Here is a 20,791-nt window from a genome sequence, read left to right on the forward strand (position 1 = left end):
CTCAATAATGAATGCGTATTAAATTAATCAGAAGTGCACATTCCCCATAGATCCGCGGTTCCCCAAAATTAAATTGGGTCAACAATGACTAGTCGTGTAAAATTGATTCCGCCCCTATTAATCATCTCTCAAATTATTGTTTCGTATCAGTCCTTAAGGATTCACTCCTGTTATCCTATATCTATATTTTTATACGTGTATTTATTTAATCAATTAAACCTACGAAAATGGAAGCATACGCTATTATGGCTAATTCAAATAATAATCAAATAACACGGTAAAAGCTGAAAATTTGTTATAATTTAGCGATGTTAAATTGATGATAAATTTTAATGTTGTTTTACACTTATAACGTTTTAAATCGTTTAATTGGGGCTTAAAGAAATTTTACTTTCTGAGTTTGTAGCTAAATATTGAAGTGAAATGAAATTTCAATCAAAGTCCAATATAACTTGAACTTCAAAACTCAAAAAAATTGAAATATAGAGTGATTATATTTCCTAATGTTAAAACCGACTAGTTTGAAATGAAACTCATTTATGCTTAAATAAATAACCAGTGGCGTAAATAGGGCCCCCGCGTTGCGGGGGGGGGGGGCAGAGTTCCAAGGGGCCCCTTTTTAGTTCATTTTATAACCTTGCTTTGGTTCTATTCTAGCACGGCAATTTTAAATGATAATTGGAAAAATTGCTAGGTAGAAGATTTTGTTTTTAAATTACCAAACTTTCTGCCTGGTAGTTAACGGACGCAGCCTTTAATCGCACGTTGAGACCAATCGAATGATACCAATATCGGGTCATATCAATTTCCAAGGTCACCGGAAGTGACGTCACGTGGTTCGTATTTCCGGAAAGCCCCCACTTTGACCCGTAAGACAAACAGTTCTTTGTTACAAATCACTAACCTAATTAAAAAATACCTTGACCCATCGTGTACCTTATCACATGCTTATTTTGTCATGGGCTCTTGGACTATAAGCTTGTGACTGGGTGTTAGTAATAAACATCCCAATGTCTTCTAATCTCTACGGTAGTCCTAATAATAAATAAATCATGATTATGCTCTCCGAAATTCTATTAACTAAATTCCTACTTTTTTGATTGGATGTTAGAGTATCTTATTTTGTTCAAATTAAACCGCCGCTTTTGATGAAAGGAAAAATAATAAAATGCAAGGCAACTTGGGTTACGCGACGGGTAAAAATAAGAGCAATTTTAGTGACTGTACTAAAATACGTAGGTTAAAAGTAACATCAATAACTTTAAGGGCGGTTAAGTGCCGTAACTAGGGCGGTGTCAGCGGGGCCCTGGCACAGGGCGCAGACTCAGGAGGGGCGCAGAAATGACCAGACTAGGACCCAGTTTTGGCAACACTGCATTTTTCACAAAACGTAATATTGTACCTGAAGTTAAGTAGATGGCGAAGGTGCCCCATTTTCAACGAGCGCTCGCGAAGCAGAGAAGCTCGCACCGGGCGCATAAAAAGCTAGTTATGCTACTGGGACGGTTCACTCAACCCCATTTCGAATTGTTTCTAAATGGTTCGAAACTTTTTCTACCTCGTAGTGTAACCGTAGCTTCAATTTACTGATACTGTATTATTACGTGTTTAGAATTGTTGGTGTGATAAGTAAAATAGAAATGGAATTTATTTGGCGATTTAAGTATCGTGAATATTTCCCAGAGTGTGGCTAAAATCGCCTACTTTACAAAATTATTTAATTTTAATTAAAGGGCTAAATGAAAAATGTGCTTCCTAGAAAACCCTGGTCTACTTCATATTTATAAAATGAAACCAACTACCAGCTCTCCTGGCTATTTTGTTCATAGTGCACATATTATATTCAATCTCTTACTGAGTATTAGGGAAGGTTGGCTGAAATAATATCTTTGAAAATGCTAAATCCCCAAAACTCATCTTAAATACACCATTGATTATTAATAGTAAACAATAGCCTCTCAAAAAGAGTCACATAAGGGGCCCCCAAAAAGACTTTCGCGGGGGGGCCTCGAGGAACTTAGTTACGCCACTGTAAATAACGTTAATTATCGGTTAGGCATATTCGCCCTTTTCAGAGGTTATTCAATTTTGAAAGATTGAAATTGGGTGTAATGTTTTAATTACAAAGACAACTACAGTTTTTCCCAAATATAACTTTGACCGATTTTCAAATTAATAATTTACACTCTAATTAGTGCATTTATAGCGAAAAAAAGTTTATATACGAAAAACAATGAAATGAAAGCTTTTATCCGCCATTTGTTGGTCTTGATTAAACTCTTGGCATTTGTATGATCCTCAAAAAATTTATTATAAACGCGCACTAAACCCTATTAAACCATTAAAATTTAAAAAAAATCCTAGAAAATGATTTATTGGCGACCGAAAACTATCGCTTCGCCGTCTTTTGGGTGCTGTCTAAAACTATAGACAGGTAGCGAATTACCGGACGCGATTAGCGGTTGGTTGCCATTAGCGCAAGGACTTTTTATGGTACCCAATTACGCGTTTTAAAGGACTATGATGGTTGAAAAAGAAGCTTTAAAGGGTAATTTTTCCATTTATAATAATTTTACAAGGTTTAGTGTCTCCTCCGTGGTAACACAGAGCAATGACTATGCCTAGATTTACGTATTATTTCCCTAATTTGACAAAAGCAGACGTGACATCCGAGGGGCAGGTCACTTCCATTTTGGGTGCGTCTTAATCATAGTAAAATGATTAAATCAGGGTAATCGTGATTAAATCAGGGTAATCAAGATTAAAAAAATTAATCACGATTTATACGAGATTTAATCATTCTAATCATGATCTAATCTTTTTGATCAGGATTTAATCATTTTAAATTAGATTTAATCATTTTAATTATATTTAATCATTTTAATTAGATTTAATCATTTTAATTAGATTTAATCATTTTAATTAGATTTAATCATTTTAATTAGATTTAATCATTTTAATTAGATTTAATCATTTTAATTAGATTTAATCATTTTAATTAGATTTAATCATTTTAATTAGATTTAATCATTTTAATTAGATTTAATCATTTTAATTAGATTTAATCATTTTAATTAGATTTAATCATTTTAATTAGATTTAATCATTTTAATTAGATTTAATCATTTTAATTAGATTTAATCATTTTAATTAGATTTAATCATTTTTATTAGATTTAATCATATTAATTAGATTTAATCATTTTAATTAGATTTAATCATTTTAATTAGATTTAATCATTTTAATTATATTTAATCATTTTCATCGCGATTTAATCATTTTTATCGCGATTTAATCAATATAATCGGTCGAATCGAGAATTTATCATTAAAATCAAAACTGAAGTACGATTTAATCATACTAATCACGATTAAATTTTTTAATCAGGATTTAATCATTTTATTCAGAATTAATCATTTAATCATGATTAAATCAGATTTAATCATTTAATCATGATTAAATCAGATTTAATCATTTAATCATGATTAAATCAGATTTAAACATTCTAATCATGATTAAACGTGATTTAATCAACTTAATCGTGATTAAATTGAATTTAAACATTCTAATCATGATTAAACGTGATTTAATCAACTTTATCGTGATTAAATTGAATTTAATCAAAATAATCACGATTAAATCATATTTAATCTTTTGAGGGGTGCGTCGTTAATCAAGGAAGTGACCTGCCCCTCGGTGAAATCATAGGCACACTGCGCAATACACAGGGTCCAATAAGAGTATACTCTTAGTATTTCTGGTACAATAAACTCCTATTATTAGGAGGATAATTAATTCGACATTAATAATTCAGTTTCAATGTATTTGTTTCTGCTTAAAGATAATGACTATATATATGTTGAGACGATTTTAGGCTACTCCCAATCCAAAGTCTTTCTCCCGAAACATAAATAAATTCATTATTGGTTTCACTATGCTAAGAGCAAATAACATAATACGCTTATCTTATAGGTACACACGAGGCAAGGTTCGTTGGTTTGTCTCGTGCGTATGCGTTATTCTCCCGTTTTAGGGGGGGGGGGAGTTTGTGTTGGGATGAAATACGCTCTTGACGTCATAAGATGACGTCCGCGAAGATCGGTGTGGCGTTACGAGAAAAATGGGGAAGCGTCAAGTAGACATTTTGTGACGTAGAACGCACCTGCGCAGTCCAATAGTCGAAATTAGCCGAGCGATTGCCACGTTATGGTGCAGGTGCACAAGGTGAAACAAGAAACAATTCAAAAAGAAACACGAGATTGATAAAACTGGGTCTAAATGTTTTTAAAGGATTATCTTCATCTGTCAAGTTTCGGGGAGCAAGAACGCATAGAAATAATCGAACTATGAAATATTCAATTCTGGAAATATGAAGTTATAAATTCTTAATCTGAGGGAATTGACTAGCGCCCTCTAGTGCTACATTTTCATTTATTTAATTTATAATTGATTATTTATTGTTATTATTATTTACAATTATGTATTGTTATTATAATTTACTATTATTTATTGTTATTATTATATACTATTATTTATTGTTATTATTATTTACTATTATTTATTGTTATTATTATTTTCTATTATTTATTGTTATTATTATAATAAAAAATTATATTATTTTCTATTATGGTTATTATTATAATAAAAAATTATATTATTTTCTATTATTTATTGTTATTATTATAATAAAAAATTATATTATTTTCTATTATTTATTGTTATTATTATAATAAAAAATTATATTACTTTAGTCAACAAATGTAAATTTAAAAATATCTGATTAATATATCGCACTTTGGTATTTTCAAGACAGATTTTTAGGGCGTTTCCATTGTAAGCTTTCAAAATTCTGAACCGCACTATACGCCATCTAGGCGTGTTTACGGTGTTTTCTCACGTGTATGTTAAGCAAGTTTTAACGGAAAGGATAAACCGAAGAGCTCGGGGAAAATCCCTCTAACCAGTGGGCAGAGAACTTACAAACTCAACTCGGAAGGAGTGGTTCCGAGTTTTCACCCAGCGCCACAAGCTTACATCGAACCTAGCTCCTCTTGCAGCGAGGCGAGAGTGCTAACTACCTCGCCAACCCCACATCGGTGGCTTTTGACCTCAACTAACATTAAAAATACCACTCTAATCTAACATACGTCTCACAAATGGTCGTCACAGGTGAGATTTTCCAGAGGGTAAGTAGTTGGATTAAGGATAGAAGATTTAGAAGTTCATTCGGCTCCCAATTCCTTTTACGGATTAGGCGCTATCAATTTCACAGAGATCAACTTTATAGAGAACCCCAAAGATAAAGGAAAATAGACGAGATAAAATTACAGATTTATATATTACGCTTCGCCAATGAAACACTGAGGAATAACAAAGAGGAGCTTAGCTCAACAAGAAATCGCCTCAGTTCGCCTAGAGATAAAATATAACCCACCCTAGCTTTCTCATATCCACCTGTCCACCTACAACTACAGAGAAAGTTGTATATAAGTCCCCGATTTAGTCAACCTTAGACATCGTAGACATATTAAATTCGTATCTAACTTGAACCGACGTACCGTAACAAGGGATAAAACAGAACCCGAAAGAATACAAAGAAAACAATACGATTCAAAACAAGTTACTGAAAGGAAAAATATAGTCTGGCCCTTAGAGAAACGCACACTAATAATATTTTCATATTAATTTTATTTTATTTTATTTTAAATTTAATATTAATTTATTTCTTACACATTCGTGAAACTGAACATTTTGCGACAAAACCACAGTAATAATATTTTAATATTGATTGAATTCTTAATTTTAATTTAATTATAATTTATTTCTTAAATGACCACCTACATTCGTGAAACTCAACATTAGGCGAGAGAACCAAAGTAATTTATTTAAATATTAATTTAATTCATAATTTTAATTGATTAATAATTTAAAAGTCATTGAATTCATAATTTTAATTGAATAATAATTTAAAAGTCATTGAATTCATAATTTTAATTGAATAATAATTTAAAAGTCATTGAATTCATAATTTTAATTGAATAATAATTTAAAAGTCATTGAATTCATAATTTTAATTGAATAATAATTTAAAAGTCATTGAATTCATAATTTCGTTTGAATAATAATTTAAAAGTCATTGAATTCATAATTTTAATTGAATAATAATGTAAAAGTCATTGAATTCATAATTTTAATTGAATAATAATTTAAAAGTCATTGAATTCATAATTTCGTTTGAATAATAATTTAAAAGTCATTGAATTCATAATTTTAATTGAATAATAATTTAAAAGTCATTCAATTCATAATTTCGTTTGAATAATAATTTAAAAGTCATTCAATTCATAATTTTAATTGAATAATAATTTAAAAGTCATTGAATTCATAATTTTAATTGAATAATAATTTAAAAGTCATTGAATTCATAATTTTAATTGAATAATAATTTAAAAGTCATTGAATTCATAATTTTAATTGAATAATAATTTAAAAGTCATTGAATTCATAATTTCGTTTGAATAATAATTTAAAAGTCATTGAATTCATAATTTTAATTGAATAATAATGTAAAAGTCATTGAATTCATAATTTTAATTGAATAATAATGTAAAAGTCATTGAATTCATAATTTTAATTGAATAATAATTTAAAAGTCATTGAATTCATAATTTCGTTTGAATAATAATTTAAAAGTCATTGAATTCATAATTTTAATTGAATAATAATTTAAAAGTCATTCAATTCATAATTTCGTTTGAATAATAATTTAAAAGTCATTGAATTCATAATTTTAATTGAATAATAATTTAAAAGTCATTGAATTCATAATTTTAATTGAATAATAATTTAAAAGTCATTGAATTCATAATTTTAATTGAATAATAATTTAAAAGTCATTGAATTCATAATTTTAATTGAATAATAATTTAAAAGTCATTGAATTCATAATTTCGTTTGAATAATAATTTAAAAGTCATTGAATTCATAATTTTAATTGAATAATAATGTAAAAGTCATTGAATTCATAATTTTAATTGAATAATAATTTAAAAGTCATTGAATTCATAATTTCGTTTGAATAATAATTTAAAAGTCATTGAATTCATAATTTTAATTGAATAATAATTTAAAAGTCATTCAATTCATAATTTCGTTTGAATAATAATTTAAAAGTCATTCAATTCATAATTTCGTTTGAATAATAATTTAAAAGTCATTGAATTCATAATTTTAATTGAATAATAATTTAAAATCATTGAATTCTTAATTTTAATTGAATAATAATTTTATAGTCATAGAATTCTTAATATTAATAATAATTTAATAGTAATTGAATTATTAATGTAATATTAATGTAGTATTAATGTAGTGTTAATGTAATATTTATGTAGTATTAATGTAGTATTAATGTAGTGTTAATGTAATATTTATGTAGTATTAATGTAGTATTAATGTAGTATTAATGTAGTATTAATATAATATTAATGTAATAATTTATATTATCTTGAAACTCCAGACTAGTGTAAAGGCATTCACGAAATTTATTTTTATACATTAAAAGTTTTTATAGTGTGCCGTAAAACGTTGTTTTATTTCGATAAATTCGTGACTGTAATAATTAATTTAATTATTAATTGAATTCTTAATATAAATGAAATATTCATTCTTAATATAAATGAAATATTCATTCTTAATATAAATGAAATATTCATTCTTAATATAAATGTAATATTCATTTTTAATATAAATGTAATATTCATTTTTAATATAAATGTAATATTCATTTAACTAGTAATATAAATGTAATATTCATTTAACTATTAATATAAATGTAATATTCATTTAACTATTAATATAAATGTAATATTCATTTAACTATTAATATAAATGTAATATTCATTTAACTATTAATATAAATGTAATATTCATTTTTAATATAAATGTAATATTCATTTAACTAGTAATATAAATGTAATATTCATTTAACTATTAATATAAATATAATATTCATTTAACTATTAATATAAATGTAATATTCCTTTAACTATTAATTTTAATTTAATATTAATTAAAACCTAACATTGCGCTGTTCAAGTTTAGCCTCCCACCCGTTTAGATACAGGACCAAATATCCCTAGAACAGAAAGCCCTCAATATACTGCTGTGCCCTGGTTGCCAGGGTCACTCTACCTTTGGCATCGGTGTCATTTATGAAATATTTCCCTTTATCAAAGTATAGGTCTCGCGCCATCTACGATGCGCCGGGCTAAAAAGAAACAATACCGACAAAATATTTCCATCCGGACGCAATATTTTACGAAGGAAAATATATATAATTTCAAAGAAGAAGAAGAGTGGTAGGGGGGAAGCCTAACTTAGTTTGAATACTTTCATCGCGAAAAGACGGTCCTTCTCATACCGAGCCCGACCGAGAGGCGAGCTGGGCCCAGATTAAAATATCGAAAGTTCTCTGCCCCTCTCCCGTATATTCGCGAGACACACGAGTGGAATATTCCTTGTTATATCTTTGCCTGGAGTCAGCTTCGTCTCTTCCGGGGTGCAGTAAAGAAATAAAAAAAAATAGAAAAACATAAAAATGTATATATATATATGTATATATATATATATATATATATATATATATATATATATATATATATATATATTTAGGATTCCTTTTTCTGTTTCTTTATATATATATAAAAAGGAATCCTAAAAAATGGAAATCCGAGAAATAATATTTCAGCGGCTCTCTTTACTCCTTATCTTCTTCCATCCCTCCAACGTCCGCCCCTCCCCCCGGGTCAGAATCGTCTAAATAAGCCTCGTAAACAAAAAAACGAAAAAGAGTTAAGACCCGAAAACTCCGCAACAATTTCTTCCACAGAGAGATTTTTTTTATTTTCCCCGAGAAAACGTTCGTGCGTCCAAAACAGAGAAAAGTTGCTAAGGAGTTTTAAAAGAGTGCCGCATTAACTGATAGGGCAATCAAGAAGATGTAGTCGCAGACTTTACCAAATGCCATCGTTTCGTACAACTATCGGTTACGGAGAATTTACTAGCGTCGGAAGAAACAAAAAAAATATATATATAAAAGCCGAGTATACAAAACAAAAGAAAAGAAAGTGGGAAGAAGGAGATTTTAAACTAGCCACTCAAACTCTTTTAATCTTATCTCGGTGACATGACAAAAGCGGAAGAGATAAAAAAGGCAAGTAAGAGAAAGGGTCGCGAGGGATGTTTGTGGGTCTGAGGAGAAAAAGGTTCGTCCAAAATCTAATCTGTCTCGGAAGTAAAGTCGCCTTCATCCCGCACTCCTTTAATTAAAAGTAGAGAAATTGAAACAAAAGAGGAGGACGCGGCCATTTCATTTTCAAAGATCTACGTAGGAGACTTCCTTTTAAAGAGATTTCGAAATAAAACCGTCAATAATATCTCAGAAAGGATTAAAAAGTTCAATGTTTAATCCGCTCTCCAAAGGTTTTACAATACAAGCGCTCACTCGAGAAAATTGTAAATTCGTGAAAACAACTTGTAGATGGCGATCACCAACGCCACGTTCACACTAGAGCCTAAAACCCAGTTTAGGTCGGTTTGTATGTCAGTTTTGACCGCCCACGATAATTCTTGGTTCACACGTGCGAAATCTATTCAGCCCGGTTCGCTTATAGCCAAGGCTTAACGCCATTTCAAATTATGACTAGAATTTTGAAAATACTGAAATGTATCCCAAAACAATTAGTTAATCATGTTTACTATACATACAGTAATATTATTGGACATTATTTAGAATTTTATTCCCATTATTTTGGAAAATACGAGCAATTTGATTTCCCCGCCTTGTCGTTTTGAAAGCGATTCTAAGCGAGCGGACTTGGACAAGTTGCTTCCCGAACCTACTCGAAACGATTTTTCACGCTGGTTTCGAAAACTAGTTATCTAAACGAAGCGATTTAAGGGGTAAGTGTGAACGCGGCTTAAGTGTTCCGAATCTCCCTCATGTTCGAAGAATAAGCTCCGCCCCCCTTAAACAAATCAAACCACACCTTTATCTCATTGGTTCCCTAAAAATGGCGTCCTCCGAAGCGATTGATGCACCGACTTGTAACGGGTTTTCTCCCCCTCCCCCTCCCCCCTGGTGCTGATGAATAAAATACCTAAAGCTACGTTCGCACGTACCATCGGAAACGTTTTGCCTCGTTTCGATCTCGCTGCGGTTCTTAGCGTTTGGAAATCATTTTGTTCACACGTTTGATTTCCAGTGAGTTTTGAAGAAAATTGGGTAGTATAGAAATATAATTAGAAGTTCGTAGTGTTCGGCAGTCGATTAATTTTTATCCATGAATAAAATAAGCTCGGCGATATTTAAATAATATTTATTTAAATAACCAATAGTTGAATAAAAATTGTAAAATGTTTAAATAATCGAAGGTGAATAAACCTATTATTTAAATAAAACAAACAATTATTTAAATAAATACCACTTTTATTCAAATAAATGCTTGGTTGCGTAAAAAACATGATTAAATAAGTTAAAATGATATTCGTTTTACCAACGTTTTTTTAAATAAATCGGAAAATTTGTGGATAATGAATAAACAATTCCGAACACTAGAAGTTCGTCCGCTCACGCATTTGAGTGACGTTTCAAAACATTCTAATTAAAAATTAATGCACCCAGAAGAAATTGGTTGTATTTTTTAAACAATTAGACAAAAAGTTGCGAGACATTTTCTTCTAAAAAAGGCATACAAATTTTATTAGGCGAAAAAAAAATCACGATTGACGATTTTTGTAAAAAAAGGCTCATGGTTCGCAAAAACCGATTCGATGACGTCACGAATCGCTGTCAAAATGGTCAAGGAAGCGATCTGAAACGCTGGGACGCGCAACGGTAACGGTAACTATTCACACGACGGGATACAAACGTTGCGGGAGCACTCGCAACGTTGCAGAGGGTATGGGCGAACGCGGCTTATGAATAAATCAATACGTTTTTACTATGGCATTTGTTTAATTTAAAATTAGATTTATATTAATTTTTAAAATAATTCAAGCTTTTTTCCCAACTGATTGATATTTTAATAGTATAGAAAACGTAAAATGAAATTTCATTTTATCTTAACTAAATTTATATTTACTTGATATATTTTATTTCGTTTGCTTTTAAACACATTACAAAAATATTATTATATTTCCATAAACGCGTGAAAATTGATTTTACGAATTAGTGCCGTTAAAAACCCTTCAACGTCTTCTCACAAATCGTGCCTCAAACGAGTAAAAATAGTTACGCGACGCGGCTAGGCGAACCGTCATAGTAAATGATCTCCGCGATGAAACCGTTAGCGAAGAAGAAAAGAGAACGCAAAGTTCGTTAACTGTAAAGTATACAATGAATCATCGTCAACTAGTGGCTCCATCGCGCGGCGGCCCATTGAATTAGGAGAGGCAAAGTCTCCCTTATCTAAAAACGTCGAGGGTCACCTAGCATTTCGCTTAGAGTAAACAACGGCAGTCCTTCACCGCGAGTAAAGTACGTAGTAATTGTAACCCGCAGTTCAAACTGCAGTAAGGGTATTTAAAGTCGCGGCCGCGGGTTGGCACCGGGCCTGGAGGCTTAAATCGAGAGCGGTACGAAGATGCTCCGGCTCTAAGAGATAATAGAGAGCGCTTTAAAAAGTGGAGGACGGACGCCAAAGAGCGTTTAATTAAAGGGGGTGGGGCGATCGGTCGCTGATAATCCCGACCATCCCGGGTCGGGAAGAGAATGCCGACGATAGATGACGCGCCGATGGAAGCCCGAGATGAGCGCTGACAAGCTCTCCCTCTTTCGGCTTTCCGCTCATCTATTATCGAGCAAGGAGCCGAACAAACACCCGTTTGTCTCTCGCTAAAATCTGCCGCGCATTCATTCCCTTCAATTTAATGCCAAAAACAATCGGCCACGCTTGAAAAGTGAAGCCTTTCCGGCCAGCCACTTATCGCTTATCTGAAGTCGGGCCGTCTTCGTTAGAATGCTATAGAAAAATGTCCTAAATCTGGAGACGGGATGAAATGCCGGATCAACTAACAAGGAGAGTGCCCGAGGTGTTTATTTCCGATTTTGTTAAAAGTCGGGCGTAATGTAGACCTATATGAGGTATGAAATTTCCCAAAAGGAGACGTTGCACTACCCATTCGATTTGTCATGGCTACCGAAAATGTTTTTGATTACTTATAACAAAAATAAGATTTTTTCCTTATTTTACCCAAAAATTTGTTACAATTTTACACCAAAAATGTTCAAATATACCCAAACTTGATGAAATTTACCTCAATGTGGTCCAAATTACACATTTCGTGATTTTCAATTTTTTTAAAATTTTTCGTAGCTAGGACCCTGCGAAACAGAGAAAATACCATGCTTTTTTAAATGGAGATTTTTTAGTTTTAAGTGATCAAAAACATTTTCGATTGCCATAGCAAATCGAATGGGTAGTGCAACGTGTCCTTTTGGGAAATTTCATAACTCCTATAGGTCTACATTACGCCCGACTTTGAACTAAATCGGGAATAAACACCTCGGGTACTCTCCTTGTAAGCAGTCTAACGCGGAAGGGTCACGCGAAATCTTTCAAATTTATCTCTACTCATAAATCTAAGTAGCCTTTAATTAAAAATTTATATAATAATCGTTAAAGCTACCCAAATTATCTTTGCTCTATAGTGTGGAGTTTCTCGGTGATCTAAACGACCAATTTTTAATCCCTTCTAAGGCGCAGTGGCGGCGTTACGAAATTTGTTTTCTTTGTTTGGTTAAAGCCTAGGTGAGCAAAAGCGACATAAGACCCAAAAGTGTTTCAGCCCAACCTTTGCGCCTTTTGAAATATTTACTGGGAGCTAGGCTCACCATCGACTACAAAGCCAACCATATTTTGTTTCGTCTCTGGGCTAATTTGTCTCGCCTCTTTAGTCGCGCCACGGCTTATATACACGGGTTGGAATTCAAAAACGATATGTGTGGGACCGTTACGAGATGCCAGATGGCGGCCCAGGGAATTATGGCGTTCGACGCGCCATCTATCGATGAATTATTGAAACTATTTTTTAGATAGTTTTTAAGAAACTATAAAACCTCACGAATTATTGCGTAAGTTTTTTGTATTTTTATGGAATATGGAGTCGTGGCTCCTAAATTAGCGGATGTTTATTTTAGTTTCTGAAGATAATTAAAATAAACAGTGTAGAGGTAGATAATTATTTATAATTAAAATATAATTTTTAAAGTACGAAAATAGTATTTTAAAACAGCAATTTTTGCTTTAGTTATAATTAACGGTAATAGTTAGTGTAGGGAGCTGTTGGCTCGAACGCGTGGCATGCAGGGCTTGCCACCACCCTCCTACGCATTGTAACCCGGCCACCTGAATTAATGGCTTCAAAAGTCACATGATTACTTAGGCCTAAGGTGGTGCCTTGGGTATTAGCCTAGCTGATTATTAAATTATACTTAAATTTAAAATAATAATAACAATTAGTTATTTTATTCACAATCAAGGTGGCGCTTGGGAAGCTATAATTCTAATGAGGATAAAGGCCAGCAGTACGTAACGGCCCCCTTCTTTAGTACACGGTGTTCGAACCTGTCTATATAAGCCGTGGTCGCGCGTAAAGATACGTTCTACTACGCCACACTTGGTGCTGGAATGGCGAAAATTTTAAATTTTGATGATGAACTAAGGGAAGAGGAGTCTTTCAAATTTACGTCACATATCACCATCTTTAAAATGAAACCTAAATTATCAATTATTCTAATTTGGAGTGGAAATTTAGTACTAGTTAAGAAAGGAATTAAATAATATTAAGGACAAATGTGGTTGGTTAGAATATTTGTTACGTAATTTAGGGACGGGGTGTCAAAAAAGTTTCTTTTTTTTATATAATTTGTGACCAACCCAAGTACCCATCATTTATCCATTTCATAAAAATTTTCTTCTGTGGTTTTATTTTTACCATTTCAATAAAATGTATACGTCAGAGAAACGTTTACCCATTTTCTTGAGTTGTCGAAACTGTCTAATGCAGTGGCGTAACTAGGAACTCCGCCCCCCCCCCCCCCCGCGAAAAACGACTCGGATCCCTTTTAAATAGCACCGATTTTAATCATAAACGTTTGGGCCCCCCCCCCCCCGCACCGCGGGGTCTGCGGGGGCGCTATTTACGCCACTGAATTTATGACGTCAAATGAAGAGTGTTAAGAGAGATTGAGCTCGATGAATAAGGAAGATCGTGTAGACGGTGTCAAATTAAACAACATTTGTTTTTAAACGTGAAATTTCTTTAAAATAATGATAGTTAAGGCGAAATTTTAACAATGAAATAAGCGTAAATCAATGGTGTTTGTAGTGACGTTTTCCGGCTCTAAGCGTAGCGTTTAATTTTACGAGCTTATCATGTAATAAGTATATATCAGTATATTGAAACATACAGTGCGAGGGAAATTTGAGAGCAAATCGATGGATGGAACGCGAATCAACTTGAACAGACGCAAGAGGAGGAAGGACGAGGGGCTGAAGTAACGGCGCAGTCTATTTCTAATTGGTTTATCGTTAAAGGCCATTTAGGCCTAGCTAACGGCAACCCAATGGTTCGAATGACATTCCGCGAAATGGGACGCTGCGTCAAATGAACGACCCCGGACCCTAATTCGTCTCCGATACCAACGACCACCTACCCCCTTACTCCATTCAATCGTACCTCTCTCTCTTGCTCTGGCAAAACAATTGAATGTAGGTTAACAACAGATCGACTTACCATGACGGAGAATTTCAAAATTCTCGCTATACCTTCCACCGACGTCATTTTGGTGCAATATCAAATTTCCTTTTCACACGCAAGGTAAGGTTAAAGGGAGGGCAGAAGTTCAAATGAATGCGCCCAATAAGTCTAGTTTCTTTTTTAAATAGAAATCGGAAATCTGAAATTACCAGTTTTATAAATTTTGGTGTAATATTCGTTTACTGCCGCTGAGATAAACTCTTGTTTACGCGCGCAAAGTTATAATTGAGAGTTAATGGGGGATTAACCTTAGTTAATGGCTAATGACAAAGTTCCTAACTACTAATCCTTTCCAATATGAACTTGTCCTAACTAGAGTAGGTTGAATACCTAAAAATAACACTGAGCATTAACAGAGAACATGGCATATTTTACTTAAAATAATTAAAGAACAATTATATTATAAAATATAATTTTATAACAAAATCGTAGACCCATAGCTCTTTATATCAAATACGAGTGGTCCCGTGATTACGTTAGAATCATCGTGCAGTTAAAGTTAGAGTTATTTTGGTTTTTGTTGAGCTCGCGTGAAAACGCACGAGACCCTCTTGACGGAAATATTAGGAAATTTTAAAATACCATGAAGTACCAGAATTTATTCCAAGACATTATTTAACGTTATTACGTTACTTAGGGCTAGGAGCAACAAACACAACTTTGTTGTTCCTAGCTTAGGGTCACTATGATAGCTCAAAGTGTAAGGATACGATTTTGGAGATCGAAATGACTAGTGTTGAAAGTCGGAAAATTTCCCGAGGCAAAAATAAAAAAAAGGTTTCATTCCATGATTAGTGTAATATAATGTTTGGAAATTTAAATAAAGCGGCATTTTCGCCTCATTTTTTCGAATCTGAAAGTAAAACTTAAACATCTAGACTAGTTTAAACTGATTAACAATGTAACACTATTAATATTTTGTAGTATGTTTACTGTAATTAGACATATTATATCGATAAAAAGTTAAAAACATTAAAAACCCTTAAAAAGTAATTTATGTTTCATTTTTTTATTTTTCCGATTTGCGGAAAATTTACCGCAATTCGGAAATGTTTCTGTAAATTTTTAAACATTTAATTTTTCCAGAAAATTGACAACACTAGAAATGACAGTATAGCCTTCCACTATACATTCATCACGAGAAAGCCACTTACAGAAGGACAATAGTATTTGATAGTACGATAGCGTATTTTGGACTTTCCTAAGTACTCCTCCGATTCATTCCGAAGTTGGGGGATAAGTGCGCGTCGTCAATCGTGGTAACTAAGTCTTCTCCAGAGAGAGAGAGAGAGAGACATATATATATATATATGGCTTATATATATATATATATGTATATGTATATAGGGCACGCTGCATAAGCCAATTCCCCGCTTATTAAAGCCATAGGCGAGCGGTGTTTCGTCACGGTTAGTCAAGCTGCGGTGCCGAATAGGCTTGTCGGGCGAAGCGAAAGGGAATACGCGATGGCTGGACGGCGGATGGGCCCTGTTTTGATAACAAGGGGGATGTGGAAGGTGCAGCGGCAGATATGGAAGACGCGGCCAGGAGGCATTAGATCATTAATTCAACACGTGCTTCTCGATTCGGCTAAAGGCTCCCCCAATACGCGCGTAGGTTCGTCTACAAGAGGGCGCGCGCCAGCTGGCCCGAAATCAAAGCCCGGGCCCTCGAGTGAAGCGGGAGGGGATTCCTTAATGCCGCGGCATCGGGCTTAAATTCCATAATGGAGCTTGTACTTAGCCGCTCGACCAAACGGCGCTGATCTATTATTGCCGTTACTACCACTCGCTTTCCATATCGACTAGAAACTATAACCTCAATTAGAAATATCAACAATGGCCCGAGCGGGGTTGAACTTCGGTTCCTCTCTTCGAACACTTTTTGCTTTACTAGTAAATGATCCCCAAATAATGGGCGGTGATTTTCATTCGGCCCCAAGGAAACCCTTTTTCCACTTCATATTTTTAATCAATTGAAACTTCCACGCGTTTTAAGGACGTCATTAAGGCATTTTACAAAAACAAATAATTTAAAAAACAGGTAATTTCAATTAGTGTTTCTTCTTAAAAAACCTAAATGGTTTGGGTGGCCACCTGAATTAATGGCTTCAAAAGTCGCTCGATGACTTAGGCCTAAGGTGGTGCTTTGGGTATTAGCCTAGCTGATTTTTATTTTTATTATTAAAGGTTTGATACTCGTTCGGACTGAGCACTACGGTAATTCGTACGATTTCGAAAAAGAAGATTAGTTTTAAGTGAAAAAAAATCTTTTCAAAACGTTCACAAATTGCGGACTTCTCCAGGGGGAAATTCTGTCTACACTAGGATTTAATTGAATGTGTACTGCAGTTCGGATAATTTTGGGAGTTACATTTTGGAAATTTTTATTTCTTTTTTAATGGCGCGGTTTTTTAATTTTAGTGACAATTGTGGTCGGTTTTGTTTACGTTGGAAATTTCGGTCGGTTGTTAGTCAGTTTTTAGTAGAATTTTGGACGTGTTTAGTATTTTTTTAAATATTGTGCCATTTGGTCGGTTTTGTTTGGGAATTTTAATCCGTTTTTATCATGTTTTTTTTTTAATTTGGGACGTTTTGAGTGCTCTTAGCGATTTGGTCGGTTTTTGAAATATTGGTCGGTTTTGAAGCATTTTTAGAATATCGAAAAATGTGTGGATACTCCCAAAAAACAGGCTAATTGGATTAATTTCTCAAACGTAACCAATCAGGATATATTTCGAATTCTTAAATCTTTAAATATCGTACGCTTCGCCAAGTCGTTCGATAATGCGCGCACTTTGTACGAAAAGAAAAATTTAACCTTATCCCCAAATGGTATCGCGAATGACCCTATTAAAGGCTACCCTACCCATGGCTTCAAATTGCGCGAGGAATCTAAAATCCGTGACCTATATTTCGACCCTGTTCAGGCAGACCAGCCAACTCCTACCGAGAAAGTCTTAAGTTAACCCGAGATGGTCCGCCATCCAGCGGACCCTAATTTGGGACACTCGGGGCGCTGATGAGACCCCAGACGCCGGGGAAAAGGTACTAGCTGGCTTTTAACTTCGCGGGCCGGTTCAATTTCTCAACTCGTCCCGATCGACAGAGAGATAGAAGAGAAGACACCGAAATGTAATTTTCAAAATGCATAAACCTAAAATATATCGTAAGGTCAGAGCGGCGAGGAAAGAGAAGCGAGTGTACATTTCCCGGCCACGAACCGAGTTTTGGAAAACGGAGGAGCGAAAGAAACGAACGAAGAAAAAATCTCAAATTGAATCTGGCCGGAGAATACCAATAGCGTGTGTAAAGGAATAGCGCGCGGGGAGAAATCTGGGCTATAAATCGTATAGACGCGATCCGCTGGCGGAACGGAAATTGGAAATGCTATATACGAGCCCGGATTAAGCGGCAATTCCGGCAACGGCCTCCGGAGAGGTGCGGTTTGCGACTGATTGCGCCTTCCCCGTCGGACTTCCTTTATCCGAAAGACGATTCCGATATTCTCTTACTGTCTTTTTTTTTCGTTTTCTTTATCTCGGTATCGGAAGAGGGAGAGAAAGTTTTAAGGCCAGCCCGCATCAAAAATGCGTAAAACGCAATTCGACAGTACTCGAATTTGGAGGCAGTTAGTTTGTTTCGAAATTGCGAGTCACCCGCGCCCGCGGATTGCGCGTTATCGAACGTGACTTTCAAACTGATTTTCAAATTCCCGGCAAAAACTAAACCCCTTTGTCGTTCGACGGTACCCGCTAAACGTCGATGGGCCGGTACGTGTTTTTGAAGCCCTAAGCGAAACAAAGCCAAATAAGTGTTCCACGGAATTAACACCTTTCAAATATACATTAGACACGTATACAATAGATCGGCTACGGAGACATTTTTCAACGGGCATTGGCGGAATCCGCATACATTGCCTAAGGGGCTGCGATATACGTACCTTTATTAGTATTTTCATAGCTCATGAAAGAGGGAACATTGCCTCTTGGCCCCCAACCCGCTGGTGCCCATAGGTGAAGCCGGTAAATAAAAATATATTTTGCTATTCGATGATTTCGTTTGAACACGCCAATATGCCGAAACATAAACGCGATTTTAATTTTTATTAAAATTTTATAGTGTACCGGTAATCGTTGTAAATTATTTTGAACTAAATAGGAAATATTCTCGTGACGTCAGCATCGCCATAGTGGAAGGCTAATATAATCCCCATTTCCCCATCTATACTAGGTTAATACTAGCTATAGATAAAGGAATTCCAATGTCAAGATATTAGAAATCGGTTGGGAACGTTACAGAGACCACAAACAGGACCTGGAAATTTTTTATTTCCCGACATCGACCTGGTTATCAAAAAAAAAGTTTCCAGTAATATTAAAATAAACCGTAATTGGTTAAGAAAATATTAAACCCACGCGGTCGCCCTGTATTGCTTGAAACGAGTTACAAAGGCTAGTTAAACTCAATTTTATTGGTCCAAACTGCCATTAAAACCGACCTTAACAGAATTTTAAAGTGAAAATAGCACATTTGAAATTGGGGGTAAACAACCTCGTATAAATAACTAAACATCAAAATTTAGAATAATTATTGAACGTGAACCATTAGGACTATTTATCTAAATGATCAACTTGAAAATCCTGAAATCTGGGCGAAAATTAGTTTATTTCGGAAATCACTTTGAGATTCAAAATCCCTAGAATAAAATTAAGTACAACTTCAATTACGTAATAAATTTTAATTTAATTCTATTGATTATACTTAAGTAGCCTTATTAAACAAACTCCGATTCAAAATCCCTTTCGCAAAATTTGCAAATGTAGGATCTCTCACTATTTATTCTACTTTTGTAGTTAAACAAATAGTTTTCAGTAGAAAATATTCAAATTTGACTATTTCTAACAAACATTAATTAAGCATTTAACAAAGCCTTCCTACTTCGAGTTTTTTTCTGTTTGATATCATTAGTAACATTTAAGTAATAGCTTTTAAAAAGTAGCCATCGAGATTAGATCAAACGCGAGTCGGATATTCCGGGATAAACGACCGAGTTGGGCCGACCGAAACTTTCTCATTTTTATCCACTTCTTAATTAAACTGCGCGTCAAATACGCGGTAAAGTATAAATCAAATTCAAATTAAAACACCGTGAAAAGTAATTAAAAATAAAGTTATAGATCTCATTAGTAAAACGGCCCACGTAAGTTCCCGCAAATAGAGTTTAAAGTTTTTGGAAGCTATAGGCCAAAACTAATAAAAATGGTTGAAAAATAAAATGCGAGGAAAATTATTTATGAGAAGTTGGGTTATTAAGGGCGACGCGTCACTTTATTAGCGATATAATTTTTCACAAATCTATTAGCGAGGAGAGCCGTAGCGGAGAGAGGGTTATCAGTCAGAGTTTCTCTCCCAAACCATTACGGTTCAATTTGGCGTATTAAATTTAATGATCTTTCGTTATTAATACACGCGGGAAGCCGTAGCCTTTCATTGGTGGCCCTCGCGACAAAGTTCCGGATCCTATTAAGTCACTCTTGCCAAAAAAAATAACCAGACAAGTTGCGCGAACCAAAAGGATAAGACGTCCCAGAATGGAAAGCGGTTCAATTGTTTTGGAGCAGAATAAATGGATGAGATGATAACTGATCAAGTTATTCCGGTCCAAATTTTCAGATATTTGAACAAAATCAGTTTTAATATCAGATTAATACGTCTGATCTGACGTAGTGCTTTCAACGGCCAACTGATCATGGTATTTAGGTCGTAATTATCAGATATCATAAGATAATCAGTTTTCAGATCAGATTATCTTATATTCCCCTCACCCAGCAATCTGATTTGACGTAGTGTTTTCAACGGCCAACTGATCATGATATCCAGGTCTTAATACTCAGATATCTGAAGATAATTAGTCAGATCAAAATCTTATATTCCCCTCATCCAGCAGTCGAGGTCTGATCTGACGTAGA

The 20,791-nt window shown here is 34.0% G+C and overlaps 1 protein-coding gene across 2 annotated transcripts in view; it reads right to left on the minus strand.

The window, feature by feature from the left end:
- The window catches only part of tei (irregular chiasm C-roughest protein teiresias), a 156,154-nt gene that overhangs the window by 116,842 nt on the left and 18,521 nt on the right, over nt 1–20,791 (minus strand). The window contains exon 1 of one of the 2 annotated variants that reach the window (XM_090155397.1): nt 14,797–14,878. The exons of the other annotated variant lie outside the window; for it this stretch is intronic. The gene's annotated coding sequence lies outside the window, so the exon portion shown is untranslated. Of the gene's footprint in view, nt 1–14,796; nt 14,879–20,791 lie in introns of those variants that run through there. 2 annotated transcript variants of the gene reach the window in all.

Source organism: Leiobunum rupestre, chromosome 8, assembly GCF_980474605.1.
Source record: "Leiobunum rupestre chromosome 8, qqLeiRupe1.1.hap1, whole genome shotgun sequence".
NCBI classification, from domain to species: domain Eukaryota; kingdom Metazoa; phylum Arthropoda; class Arachnida; order Opiliones; family Sclerosomatidae; genus Leiobunum; species Leiobunum rupestre.